This window comes from Acomys minous (assembly GCF_964271855.1).
Source record: "Acomys minous genome assembly, chromosome: 9".
NCBI lineage: Eukaryota > Metazoa > Chordata > Mammalia > Rodentia > Muridae > Acomys > Acomys minous.
The window spans coordinates 28,904,100-28,919,066 of NC_140490.1; the positions used below are offsets into that span (position 1 = coordinate 28,904,100).

The 14,967-nt window shown below is 44.1% G+C and overlaps 1 protein-coding gene and 1 long non-coding RNA gene across 11 annotated transcripts in view; one reads left to right on the forward strand and one right to left on the reverse strand.

Moving 5' to 3' along the window:
* LOC311606105 (uncharacterized protein) overlaps positions 1-14,967 on the forward strand; it is a 32,179-nt gene that overhangs the window by 9,982 nt on the left and 7,230 nt on the right. The window contains exons 3-6 of one of the 10 annotated variants that reach the window (XR_014782199.1): positions 4,180-4,449; positions 8,595-8,754; positions 9,689-9,805; positions 12,177-12,932. The gene's annotated coding sequence lies outside the window, so the exon portion shown is untranslated. Of the gene's footprint in view, positions 1-4,179; positions 4,450-8,594; positions 8,755-9,670; positions 9,806-12,176; positions 12,933-14,967 lie in introns of those variants that run through there. The other 9 variants (XR_014782200.1, XR_014782201.1, XR_014782202.1 and 6 more) reach the window with 9 other exon arrangements.
* LOC311606107 lies at positions 5,905-11,229 on the reverse strand. Its single transcript, XR_014782209.1, has 3 exons — positions 10,742-11,229; positions 6,896-6,976; positions 5,905-6,312 (listed from the first exon to the last, which is right to left on the reverse strand). It is a non-coding gene; the product is annotated as an uncharacterized lncRNA (long non-coding RNA).

The window sequence follows — 14,967 nt, forward strand, 5'->3', positions numbered from 1 at the left end:
GAAACAGGGTTTCTAGTATCTAGTGGGTATCCTGGAACTGGCTCTGTAGAAAAGGCTGTCCTCGAACTCAGATGTCTCGCCTCTGCCTTCTGAGTGCTGGGATTAAAGTCATGCACTTCCATGCCCAGCTGTTAATCGTGTCCTCTGTTTAAGTCTAAACCTCAAGCCAGAACCTAACATTGGATGTATGACAGTGGACCCCTTTATCATTTCTTCTTCCCAATGTGAACACAGGGAATAAATCTTCCTCTACTTCCACCATCACTTGGCTCTTTGATTGGCACACTAGAACCAGTTGTTAACCTAAGCCTCGTGGGGAGGCCCAAACCGGGGCTTTTGTTTTAAAACCTCAGTTTCATTGTGATGTCCAGAACATTTGAGGTTGAGGGGTCAGAGGAAAAGGTGACTGTGTCCTGGGTGGCCTGATGAAAGAGACTAACCTCCTTCAGCAGTTAGCCTTCCTACTCTGCTCTACCTTCCCCTCCCTAGAAAAGCCTTTGCATTTCTGAGCCCCTGGAAGACGGTGCTTTGAGGTTTAAGCTTCTCCGTCTTCCCCAGATAGTCAGCCCTTCAATAAACCTGATTCCATTACAAAATACCAACTCGCATCTCCAAAATATTCCAGATGCAAGCAGTCTGGACCTTAACACATTACCGGAAGGAAATACCCTGTCCCCCCAAACCCCACCCGCCATGTAAGGTACAAACTTGCTCATGCCTATAATCCTAGCATTCAAGAGGCTTGAGACAAGACAATTATCAATTTAAGGCCAGCTGGGCTGCACTGGAGCCACTGTCAAAAACAAAAACCTAATAAAAGTGTTAGCAACCATGAGTATGTCCATTATCAACAGAAATTGGTTAAATGTATTTTAGAATGCCAAATGATGAAATGCAATTTACTTGCTGCCGAGCCTGGTGATCCCCGCAACCCATAGGGTGGAAGGAGAGAACTGATTCCCACAAGTTGTCTTCTCGCCTCCATATATACATGGTGCCATGTTCCTTGCCGCCTACTAAATAAAATGGAACTTTAAAAAAGGTTAAAGAAATAATTAGCTTGGCACACTGGAGGCTGAGGTGAGAAGATTAGGAGTTCAAGGTCATCTTCAGCTATTCTTTGTCTCAAGCCAGCCAGTGCTACATAGTGAGACCCCGCTTTAAAAAAACAAAAAACAACAACAACAACAAAACCCTGCAAACTTTCAGCCCAGCATGGTGGCGCAAGCCCTTAATCCCAGTATTTGGGAGGTAGAGGCAGGTGAATCTCTATGAGTTCAAGGATGGGCTGGTCTATAGACAGCTAAGGCTATACAGAGAAACTCTGTATCAAAACAAATGAAACTTCTATAGCTGTAAATTTCCCCAGCAGGTGGCGCTCTGCGGAGGTTGTGGAATCTTTAGGAGGTGAGAGCCTAGCTGCTAAAAGGAAGGAACTAAGTAGTTGGTCTTTCCAGGTTGTAGCTCCACCCCCACCCCACCCCTGTTCCAGCCTTATGCTTTTCCAGCCATGATACTCGCTAAAATGCTGGAGGCCAAGCAACCATGAACCAAACTGTCTGAAACTGTGAGCCAAATGAAATCCTTTGTCTCTTATGATGTCAGATATCGCATCACAGTAATGTTCAAGTGACTAATACAATACTATACGTTAGTGGATGCGATCTATGGAAATGTGTCAACAAATCTAGCTTATAAGTAAAAGAAACTCGTAATTGATATATTCATTCTGTGGTTCGGGGATTGCTACATTGTTCTTCCATCCACTTGAGTTTACCTGTTCACAGTTCTACAACAGCTGTATTATGCTGTGCTTCAGAAGAGCATATCACAGCATACTTAATAACATAATTACAATTTCAGTTGTTACCTTTCAGTTCTCTTTGGATTTGTTGTTGTTGTGTTTTTTTGTTTGTCTGAGGCAGGATCTCAGCATGGCCTTGAACTCCTGATCCTCCTGTCTACACTTCCCAAATGCTTAGATTATATACCTGCCTTTTTCAGCAGGTATCTTGCCAACTGTGTAATTTCTCTTTGTACATATATAACCAGAAGAAACTACTTTTATTGGAACTAGAGCCTGGAAGCACTTAATTAAATAACACCGTGAGTTAGAAAGGGCCCCTATTCAGACTAAGAACTCACTGTTTCTTTTGCAATTCTGATTTATTTAAAGTTATTTCAAAGTCACTGATGCCCTAGATTTCTCATGGGTCAGGCTTGCTTGGTTGTTGTAATGGGCCTTTGAGTAACAGGTGGGGAGTAGAGAAGTTTTTGCGTTGGTCCACTCCCAAGATGACAATCCAAGATGTTCCAGTAAACTTCTTTTTAAAGGTGTCACATGTTTTGATTTAGGCAATATTCCTTAAAGTAGTTCTGGTCACACCTAAGTACACTTAGGTGTGTTTTATGATCCTGTTACTTTCAGGAGATGGTCTCTTTTTGGCAGTGGAAGCATTAGGTACATCCCTGTTGCTCATTTTACATAAAGAATACCACTGCTTACAAACAGCAAAATTTCTACCAGAAGCCTTTTATGAAAGTGTCCATCAATGAAGTCTGTGAATGGAATGCAAGAAGAAGAGAAGAAGAAGAAGAAGAAGAAGAAGAAGAAGAAGAAGAAGAAGAAGGAGAAAAAGAAACAGCAGCAGCCATCTGCTGCCAGACATGGTGGTACAATCCTGTAGTGCCAACTATTCAGTAGATTTAGGCAGGAGAATCATAAGTTAAGGCCAGCCTGGGCCTACAGAGTGAGTTCAAGGCCAGCTTGTGTAATTTAGTAAGACCTTGTCTCAAAAAGGGGGTGATGCCAGGGGTATGGGGGGACTAGGGGTATTGAGGCACCACGGGGTATGGCTCAGTTACAGAACACTTAACCTACAAGGCTAGAGGTCTTAGGTTCAATTACTACAGTCTAAATTGTCAAAGGAGAGTCAGAATAGTGGAGCACACCTTTAATCCCAGCACTCAGGCAGAGGCTGGCAGATCTCTGTGAGTTCAAAGCCAGCCTGGTCTGTATATGGAAAGCCTGTGTCAAAAAAGGCAGGCAGACAGACAGACAGACAGACAAAACCACTCAGAGGTGAGAAGGCTTGAGGAGTGAAAATCATCCAGCCCACAGTCCTTTCTCAATTGTAAGATCCATACCACTTTGAAATACCAAGAGCTCTCTTACTCCATGCTACGGGTGGCTCCCAGGGCCATACATGCTAGGCAAGCTGTGCTATACCTCAACCTCAGACAATATTTCTACATAAGCCAATATGTGAAATCTCGGCCTACCAGAATTTCAAACTAAGAAGGAAATTCTATCTCCGAACCAACTGGTAATCTTAGGAGCTTTCATCCTAAAGGAGGATTGTTTGGGAACTCTTTGAAGATTGCTTATAACAGTTAGTGGAAATCTCACCTTATTCAAATTGTCATTTGCCAAAGCTGATGACCTATGGATTTAAGTGTTGTCCTGTGGAACTCTGCATTGCTAGACAGTAGCTGCTATTAACTGGTTTTGTTTTGTTTGTTTGTTTCTTTCTTTCTTTCTTGTAGACATAACATGTTCAAAAGCCCTTCGGTTTTCCTTGTTCAAATGTACCTTTTACTTCTCTCATCCAGAAAAAAAATTGACTCTCTTCTTTAAGAACCTCACGCTCCTCCCAGCATACACACAGATCTTCTGGAAAGCTCATGGTTGACCCACTCAACCCTGGCTTAGCCGCAAATAGCAAGGCCACATTAGCAAGTCACGTATGCCTCTTAAAACTGCAGCTGTGCTTTTCAAAACCGTTTATTCTTTGGAAATTTTATACATGTATACATTTTGTTCATATTATTCCTCTCTCTTCCCTTTCCACTCCCCCAACAGCGCCCAGCACATCTCCTTCCCAGCTTCATGCCCTTCTATTATAACTCATTTGTTTTTTAACCCAAAGTCCAGTTGGTGCTGTGTACATGGACAACCTTCCATTGACCACACTTTTAAAAAAAAAGATTTATTTATTATGTATACCGTGTTCTACCTGTATGTATGTCTGCACACTAGAAGAGGACATTAGATCACATTGTGATGTAATTGCTGGGAATTGAACTCAGGACCTCTGGAAGAACAAATAGTGCGCTTAACCTTTGCGCCATCTCCCCATTGACTACACTTCTAAAGAAAAGTGATTCCTCCTTGTCCAGCAGGTACCAACTTTCAAAACCTCTTCAGTGCCGGGCATGGTGGCACACGCCTCTAATCCCAGCACTCCAGGAGGCAGAAGCAGGCAGATCTGTGAGTTCAAGGCCAGCCTGATCTACAAAGTGAGTCCAGGACAGCCAGGACAATGAGAGAAAACCCGTTTGGAAAAACCAAACAAATCGATCGAAAGTTCCTCAACTAGACCTCTGATGGCAACAGCCCCGCCCTTCTCCAGGCTGGAATGAACTGGTGTGATTCTGAGCAAGTCTTATGTAAGTATATATAAGTCTTGTATAAGCTGTGCACTCTTGTCTGTACCAACCATGTCATACCCAAATGATAGCATTCACAGCACTCCTTCCCATCCTCTTACATTCTTTCCACACCCTCTTTACCCTCTTCTATGATGTAATTGTACTTTTTTTGAACTATACTGTCTACATCATCATCATCATCATTGTCGTCATCATCATCATCATCATCGTCATCATTATATAAATCTGGGACTTAAATTGATCCTCCTGCCTCTGCCCCCCAAACCCCGAAATTGGAAATTGGCATCTCTGCACTACCACTCTTAGCTTCTTTTTATGTTTTACTTTGAGGCAGAGTCTTACTTAATTGCTCAAACTGGCCCTGAACTTTCTATCCTACTGCCCTGTGTAGCTGCCATTAGAAACCTGGGCTCCCAGCACTGGCTTATAATGAAATGACATCTTTTATGCTTTAGTTGCTAGTAATGTGCTTAGCTTTGTAACTTTTTTTTTTTTTTAAGTTTTTAAAGGCAGGGTTTCTCTGTGTAACAGTCCTGGCTGTCCTGGCTGTCCTGGACTTACTTTTGTATACCAGGCTGGCCTTGAACTCACAGTGATCTGCCTGCCTCTGCCTCCTGAGTGCTGGGATTAGAGCTGTGTGCTACAATACCAGGCTAGCTTTGTAACTTTTAAAACAGAAACAAAGCCTTATGCAGCCTCAGTTGAGGCTGCCTCACACTGCCTAAATTTGAACTTTCCAGCTACCTCCATATGCTAAGTATTAGGATTACAAGGATGAGTCACCAAACTCAATTTCTGTGATACCAGGAATTGGATGGGGGCTTCAGGCATCCTACACAAGCCCTGTATCATCTGGGCTGCATCTCCAGCACTCTGCTTGGCATTTGGAAAGTGATGTTTAGCTGGGCGGCATAACCTAAATCAATAAACCACGAATGAAAGATGTTCATATTTAACAACTGGCCAGAGGGACATCTTGTCCCAAATCAAAATGAAGAAACAAAGAATAAGAGGAGGAGACACAGAAAAGAAGACCGAACTTTGAAAAAAAAAAAAGGTTTAATAAACCATTGTAAGATCTCTCTCTCTCTCTCTCTCTCTCTCTCTCTCTCTCTCTCTCTCTCTCTCTCTCTCTCTCTCTCTCTCTCTCACACACACACACACAAACACACACACACACCCCTTGCATTTCTTTTCTACTAATTCTTGCTAGTTGGACTTACGTGGTGTCCTTACTTGTTGGGTAAATTAATGTCTGTTTCTACTACCAACCAATAAGTTCCATCAAAACAGAAATGTGTCTGGTCACGTAAGGGCCAATGTGGCATCAAGCACATATCTGGCTGCAGACTTTGACATTAAGCACATGCTATTGTGACACTCCTGGCAGCTCATGGCAACGGCTCCTAAAGCGTGTGAAGCCCCATGTCCTGGGGTAAGGCTTCATGCTTTAGTCTGAAATTTGGCTTTGGAGCCTAGGTCCTGCCACAGAGAACCCAATCCCCTGATATTTTCTGGGTAACAGGAACATCTCCTGTTCTAATGAAGTGACACCAGGTGGCTCCTTGGGAGTGGGGGCTTGATCACGAAGAAGACCAGACCATGATTAAACACTTAGTATTTTCAGCCTACACCAAGTTCTTCTGAGAGTGGGGAGAGACTGGGTGTTGATGACTCAGTGCAGATGGTGTCTACATGTCAGTGTCATCATCAGAGTCCTGTATCATTGTTTTCAGGGAGGTTCTGGAAAGGTGAACATATCTGCAAGCATTGGAATAGTGCATTCCAATCCCACAGAGACAGGACTGATGAACACAGAGCCCTTCCAGACTTTGCTCTAAGGATCATGTCATCCATTATCTGCAAAAAATTCATGTTTCAGACACTGTGTGTACCTAATACATAGACATTAATGCAGGCCGAACATCCATGCGCAAAAAAATTTCAAAAATTGTTTTTAAATTTAAGCCAAGCAGACAGGTGTGGTGGCGCACGCCTTTAATCCCAGCACTTGGGAGGCAGAAGCAGGCAGATCCCTGTGAGTTCAAGGCCAGCCTGGTCTACAAAGTGAGTCCAGAACAGCCAAGGCTACAAAGAGAAACCCTCTCTCAAAAACCCAACCCAAACAAACAAACACCAAATTAAAGCCAAGCATGGTCCTCTTCACGCTTGTAATCCCATACTATGTGAGGCAGAAACAACAGGGCCGCTGGAGTTTGCTGACTGCCAGCTAAACTCCAGCTTTAGTGAGAGACTCTGTCTCAAATGAATGACGAAGAGAGTGATAAAACAGGTAAACACCTAACATACTCCTCTGGCTTCTGCATGCACCAAACACACACACACACACACACACACACACACACACACACACACACACACACACACATACACACACACACACACACAGTCTAAGTAAGGCAGGGTGGTTTATACTTGCAACCTCAGCTCTTAGCAACCAGTCCCAGGAGTATTTATTTCTGTGAGTTCCAGGTCAGCAGCTAGGGCCACATAGCATGACTCTCTATCAAAAAGAAAAAGTGAAAAAATTAGAAAGTGTAAAATTGTATGCTGGCTTTGTACTCAAGAATGACTCCTGGTCCTTCCTGCTGCGATGATCTAGGCCTGTGAGAGGTACGAGCCTGCTGCTATCCTCCCAAGAAAGGCTATCCACTCTGTTTAGTGCATAGGACCCCATCTAGCGATCAGACACTACATGTAAAGCTAAGCGTGTTGCTTTGATAGTATCTCTTTCCTTTCACAATAAGAACTGTTCTGGGTATCTGGTGCCTACAGCACATCTCCTATCTGAGCTCTGCTTCTGCCCAGACCTGGCCACCTTCCCTTTTCCAACCTCCCATTCGAAGCCTGTGTGCTCTCCTCCACTTCTTTGAACTTTCTTTTCTTTTGGGGGATGGGGGTTCAAGACTTGTCTCTGTGTGACAGCTCTGGCTGTCCTTGGAACTCGATCTGTAGCCCAGGCTGACCTCAAACTCATGGAGATCTGCCTGCTTCTGCCTCCAAAGTGCTGGGATTAAAGGCGTGCACCACCACCACTGCCCAGCTGAAACTTTCTTTCCTTAGTGGCAACTTGATTGGTTTCTCTGAACCCAAGTCTGCTCTGAGTACCTGTCAGCTGCTCCCAAGGGGCTCCCCATTGACTCAGATGTTGTAACTCACCAAAAAATGCAGAAATTTGTATCCAGTATCTGCCTTGATGTGTAGCTCCATTGTAGCCAGCCTTTTTGTTTGTTTATGGAGCGGTCCATGCTCTGTACCCTTTCCTCCCAATGCTGTTTTTGTCTCTGGCTTTGTTCCTCTGTATACTTGTTTTTCTAGCAGTCTCCCCAACCGTGATTTATGCACTGACTCCTCCCTCCCTTCTTCCTAGCACTGGGACTGAACCCAGGACCTTGTGCATACTAGGCCCGCTTTCTATCATTGAATTATGCCTTCAGCACTTTGTTTTATTTTGAAGCAAGAACTCACTGAGTTGCCTGGACTGACCTCTCCCCATGATCCTCCCGCCTCAGATTCCTGAGAATGGAGACTACAGCTGGGTGCTGCTATGCTAAACACATTTTCTTGTCTACTCTCTCTGGTGTGTAGCAGCACAGTCTGCTGTTTGGCATTTGATTGTTAATTATTTTGCTCCCTGGGGTCTGCTTGTTGTCTTTTATGAGCAGACACTCACCTACCCCAAAATGACTGAGACATTATTCCTGATTGACTGAATAAAAGGCCGACACTTGGGCAGCTCTAAAGTTCCCAGGCTTTGGGGACAGAAGGATTATGGGAGAGAGACAGGGAGAGGGGAAGGAAGGAGCCACAGCCACCATGGGTTAGCATGGAGAGAAGCACACGGCCAATGCGGCGTGGATGGAGGAAAGCAGCCCAGATGAGAATAAGCAAGTATTTATGGAATCATGGATGGGAAGTAGCCCAGATGGGAATGATTAGAGCAATTGACATGGCCTGAGGACTGGGAGGTAAAGGTGCTTTAGATGGTTAATATCTGCCCAGCCCCAAATAAAATAAAGCTTATCTAAAATCTATCAGGTGTCTGTGGTTTTTTTATTGGCTTGATAGTGGTTAAATAATACCATCATAACAATTATACTTTTTTTTTTTTTTTGAGACAGGGTTTCTCTGTGTAACAGCCTGGTTAAAAGACATCAGAACTGGAGTTAGAGATTGTTGTGAACCAACACGTTAGGTGCTGGGAATCAAACCAGTATCCTCTGGAAGACCAGTCAGTGCTTTCACCTTAAGCTCATCCATCTGTCCAGCCTTGAACTTAAGGTTTTTATTTAAATTTTATTTATTTGTGTGTGTGTGTGTGTGTGTGTGTGTGTGTGTGTGTGTGTGTGTGCGCATGCACGTGGAGGTAAGAGGACAACTTGCAGAGGTCAGTTCTCAGGTCATCAGATGTGGCAGCAGGCATCTCCCCAACCCTATGGCTGGGTCTGAATTCCTAGTAAGCAGTTTTACCCAGCGAGAGCCATCTTTCCAACCTCTAGACATTTATTTCACAAGGTTTTTATACAATGTATGTTGCTAATGTTTTCCTCCTCTCCCATCTCTCCCTACAACGTCTCTATCCCCTTCTCCTAACTTTATATTCTCTCTGTCTTTCAAAACAAGAGAAGAAAACTAACAACAACAACAACAAACTAAAACTAAAAAAGCAAGAAAAAACCTCTGGAAAACCGCAAAAGTGAAACTCAAAACAAATAGGCAAAAGACCAATAAATAAAAAAGTCCACAACAAGACCACTGAGTTCATTTTTGTGTTGTCTCACTACTCCTGGACAACCAGCCGGCCTTGCCCTGGAGTGTGGTTGATACATCTCCATCGGAGAAAATGGATTTTTTTTCCCCCCTTGCTGGAGTATATCAGTTTCAGATAGTTTCTTGGTTAGCACTGGGCACTTGTGTTCAGTGCTGGAACCCTGCTAGGTTTTGCCACACCCTAGATATTTAAATCAGCACATATAAATTGTACAAAATACTGTGGTGCCTTACACTTCTTTATATATATGATGTGCTTTGTCTGACCCCATTTACCTGTCTGTTTTTCTGGTTTTCTGGTTTTTTGTTTGTTTTTTCTCGAGACAGGGTTTCTCTGTCCCATTTACCTGTCTGGTATCTCCTTTTGTTCCCCACCTCCTCTCCCCCTGGTCTTTTTCCTCTTCTACTTTCATGTCGTTTTAAAAAGATTACTTTACATATGCAGCATTTGCCTTTCTGAGCCTGGGATATGACCCTAGACATGATCTCCAGATGCAACAATGTTCCAACAGCGGCTCATTTCCTCCTTCCTTATGGCAGAATAAGACTCCATTGTGTGCAGGTAACACGTTTGGTTTGTTTGATTTTTTTTTTCCACCTATTGGTGGACATGTGGGCTGGTTCTAACACTTGACCATCGTGAGCAGTACCATGATAAGCACGAGTCACACCCCTCTCTATAAAAGAACTTACTCTGCAAAGCAAATATAATGAGCCCAGGGAGGCATTAGCTGAACAAATTTTCAGACTGACTAGAAGTCAAATATGAACACACAGGTTCACATTCCCAGGGAAAGTCAGGGGCTTTGAGCCTGTATTTCCTCTTCAGGGTCCTTGGCTATACTTGGGAGATAGTATTGTGATATATTCAATTTCCTGTGTAGCATGAAGAATCTATCAATTTTTAACAAGTCCTTAGTAGACCTTCAAGTGCAATGGAAGTGGCTGATAGTATCAAAAATAACTTGGCAATAATGAATCCTCGGGTTTTAGTTGGACGGTTGGCCAGAGAGGGATCTAGGGCTCCTAATGAAATAAAGTCCGGAGCAAGAAATGTGCTGACCCTCCATTTAAAGAGATCTTCGAAAACAAACAATAATTTAAGTAAATAAATAAATAAATAGAAATATAGCCAGAACCACATTACCAGAGAGGAAAGTACCTTTATTTACTCAGCCAGCTTTCTGAGGAAGGAAAGAGGAAAGCTTGTGCCCTGACCAACCATGCTGCCAGCTCTCTAAAGGAGGAAGGAGTGCTGCTTGTCCCCTGACTGTGCTGCTGTAATCTGAGTCAGGAGTGTGAAACAAACCCTTCAGGAAGTGAGCCAATTAAAGTGTCATTTCCTCAGATACTGAGGTTCGCAAACCAAATTTGGCAAAACACTTTAATTCTTATATTCTCGAAAGTAGTAGAAATAGCTGATGTCCTGTGATTTAAAATGAACAAAGACCAGGGGAACGCCTCTCAGAGCCCTCCCCTCCCCTCCCCACCCCCTTACCTGGCTAACAAGGTGACCTGAGAGGAAGCAGAGGTCCTTTTTCTTCCTCCTTTGTTGCGTGGTAAATGCCAGCAGGAGCTCTGTGAAGGCTGAGTAACACACTTGGCATGAAACCACACAATCGCCACCTGGAAACTTTCCACTCTGCCCTTACCGCTCCTTTGCTGTCTTGTGGCCCAAAGGATTGCGAAGAGGAACTGGCCTCTGTGGGCTCTCATGCACAGCCCTGGGTGCCCAGTGAAGCCAGCAATAATTTTCCATTTTCCCCTATCCTTACCCCAGACGCCAAGCTTAATCTCAGAGTGGGCTCCTCAAGTTCCCCAGTATTTGTCTGGTGTTCTCAGAAGATACAAGCCAACCTCAATACCAAACCAAGCAAGCCGTACTGATCACTGTCATGATGGGAGAGGAAATCGGGGCAGGTCTTTGCATCTCGTGGGTTTCACATGCACGCTTCAGCCTGTCGGTGTCTACCTACATCAGAGACCACTTCCCTATATGCTCAGGAAGACTTCTCTTCCTAAGCTCAAAGCAGGCTTGAAGTTTAGGAAACACCCCAGCAACGGCCATTGCAATGACAGAAAATTCTTTCAATGGATTCAAAGCCAGGTGGACTAAGATGCCAAGATTCTAAGGGTGATGAAAAGCTGCTGATTCGTAGAAAAGCAAGTCTTTTCCTCAGTCTCTTCCCCTCTCTCCTTCTGCTCTCTGTTTCTCTCTGTTCCTCCTCTGTGTCTGTCTATCTGTCTCTGTCTCTGTCTCTGTCTCTGTCTCTCTGTCTCTGTGTCTCTGTCTCTGTCTCTGTCTCTCTGTCTCTCTGTCTCTCTCTCTCTCTCTCTCTCTCTCTCTCTCTCTCTCTCTCTCACACACACACACACATACACACATACATTCAACTACACAGGCACACAAGGACACACAAAGCACACATACAGGGGTTAGAAATTCCTTGATAAGCCAAGACATAGATTTGCTATATATGCGTTCTTTTCTGAGCACAGGTATTCTTTTTTGCTGCTTCCTCACGCTCCAGATTTGTTCATCTGAGTAGATTAACAGGCTTAAAGAATGAGTTTCCAGGCCTTGCATGGTGGTGCATGCCTTTAATCCCAGCACTCAGGAGGCATAAGCAGGTGGATCTGCTGTGAGTTTGAGGCCAGCCTGGTCAAGGTCTCTGTCTTGACCCCTAGAGTAGGGTGAATATGTCACTATACCACTATATTTCAGTTTTAGTTAATTTTCATTATTTATTCTGTACTTTTCCCTTGCCTACAATGCCTTTCTTTTTCTATTCTGCAATGTTTTCGGTTTATTTCTCTCTCTCTCTCTCTCTCTCTCTCTCTCTCTCTCTCTCTCTCTCTCTCTCTCGTGTGTGTGTGTGTGTGTGTGTATATATAACAAAATGAATACTATGCCCTTTCTTGGCCCCTTGTAGATAGATAAATGAATTTTGCCAAATGACCCATAACTCAGCTTCTCTCCAGAGACTGTCTGGAGCTGGAAGAAGCCACCTTGCCAAGGATCCCAGAATTCCCAGAGGACACCAGGAACTCTAGAGGCCTGGTTCTTGCCTTGACGATGCTCTGATCAAAGGTGTGCACCACCACAAGCGGCTTGGAGATTTCTTCAGGGCTGTCTTGGCTCCACAGTGGCAGTGTCCAGGCTTGTCACAAGTGCTTCTTCTGAGAGCTCGTGCCCTCCGCGCCACCCCACCCCCCGCCGCACCCCTGCCCACCCCCCCCCAGAACTTCTGCACACAAATCTGTGAGTCTGGTTCCCAGGAATGTCCCCAGAACTTCTAAATAAAATTAGATGACCAAGAAGGGCAAACTGTGTGACTCAGTGGTACATGCTCTGCTTAGCATTTCCAAAGCCATGGGTTCTATCCCCGGCACTGCATAGAGAGAAGAAAGAGAAGATGCTAATGGAAATGCATTCATCTTCGGCTGTAGCTGTGGCTCACTGGTTGAGCACATGCTGGATTTGCTTAGTATGTCTGCGGTGCTGGGTTGGATCCTCAACACCACAGACTCAGTATTTGTTTCACTTACTGTCTGCTATGTCACCTCTCTAGTGGCATATACAAGTGTTGTCATAAAAACGCAGAGGCAGCGTATATATTTGTCTATTTTACTAAGAAAAGCTTATAGGAGAAATAAAACTTGCTTGATACACGAAATAAATGTAACAGCACCCAGTGTGAGAAAGGAAATACACAGATGCTTCCTGAATTTTTTCTTACTTTCTTATAATAAGGTATTCATAATTAAAAGATTATACCTTTTTTTTTTTTTTTTTTTTTTGGTTTTTCAAAACAGGGTTTCTCTGTGTAGCCTTGGCTGTCCTGGACTCACTTGGTAGACCAGGCTGGCCTTGAACTCACAGTGATCCACCTGCCTCTGCCTCCTGAGTGCTGGGATTAAAGGTGTGTGTCACCTAGCCCGGGAAGATTATACCTTTTAATGTTAGATAATTGTGAATAATTTTAGACTAAAATTTTGTCTGTCTGTCTGTCTGTCTGTCTGTCTGTCTGTCTGTCTCTCTCTCTCTCTCTCTCTCTCTCTCTCGTGTGTGTGTGTGTGTGTGTGTGTGTGTGTATGTGTGTGTGTGTTCATGTTTGTATGTATGTATGCTCATGTCCACATACATGTGTTCCTGCAGGAAAGTAACTTCCTCAGTGACTAACTACCTTCTCCGGGAGGAAGCTGGGAATCACTGATTCAGCTCCAGGGGTCCTCCTGTTTTCACCTCCCCAGGACTGAGGTTATAGACTTATACCACAATGCCCAGCTTTCAGGGACCCACCAGATCCTCATGAGGGCACACCAGACACTTTTCCAACTGAACCATCTCCCCATTCCCCATATTTTAAACTTATCTAGGTTTAAAAATTTTTTTGAGCCAGACATGGTGGCAAATGCCTTTAATCCCAGCACTTGGGAGGCAGAAGCAGGCAGATCAGTGTGAGTTCGAGGGCAACCCGGTCTACAAAGAAAGTCCAGGACAACCAAGGCTACACAGAGAAACCCTGTCTTGAAAAAAAAATTTTTTTAAAGAAACTCCCCCCCCCAGTGTGTGTGTGTTGCTATTGTTGGGGGTTTTTTTGTTTGTTTTGTTTTGTTTTGTTTTGTTTGAGATATGATCTTACTATGTAGCCCTGGATGGCCTGGAACTTGGGGTACTCCTCCTGCCTCTGTCCATTCAGGGCTAAGATTACAGGTATGCCCAACTCATTTGACAGTTTCACAACAGTCTATCATCACCCCTATGGTACGACCATAGCTTCCTCACTTTCACAGTGATGGAAACAAGTCAAGTGCCCTACGCACACCAGATCCTTTGAATGACCACATGTTTCAAGTCCCATTGCATGCTCTCACTCATCCCTAGGGGTCTTATGCAATTAATTCCTGCTAACGTTTTGCCAACACAGTTAAGATAAATGGATACAGAATAAGGGCTGAGAGTTTTTGTTGTTGATTTTGAGACAAATTCTTGTAATATGGCCCAGAATAACCCCAATTTGTAAAGCTCCTGCCTCCACCTCCTATATACACGTGTGTGCTGTCACCCCTGGCAAGCAGGGGGAAAGAGACAACATTGTTCATAAAAACTTTTAAACATGAAACAGGTAGAGAGTGAATAGTAAAGAAAACCTGAAAACAAGGAAGAAAAGAGCCAAACACATTGGTGCATAACTCCAGTCCTAGCAGTCAGGAGGCTGAGGCAGGGCAGCCACAAGATGGGCTACTCTAACCCAACAAAAAAAAAAAGGAGAGAAATGATAAAAGGGCCATGCTTCTGAAAGGCTTTACCAGGCACGTGGGAAGGCGACGTCTATTGTCCTTTAGTTGCCACATGCTCTCAGTGTTATAGTCTGCTGGCCTGAACGCTTTGTGTCTTCCTCTGCTCGCAAATTCATATGCTGAAATTCTGGATTTCAAGGTGATGGAGTAGCAAGTGGGCCCTTGGGAGGTGATTGGTCAGAGAGACTGCTGGCCTTATGAGAGCCCCGAGTGAGCTATCGTGCACTTCCACCATGGGAGTTGTCAGTGGCGTGCTGATGTCCAAGGACCTGACCCTGGAAAACACCCCATCTACCCAGTGCCTGAAGATTCAGGGTCTGAGCCTTTGTCTGGTTTAGCCAGAGCACCACAGTGGACTTTAATGTCCTGAGGCCACTGTTAGTACTTTTTAAAGTAAAAATTTGCATTCACATATAAAGT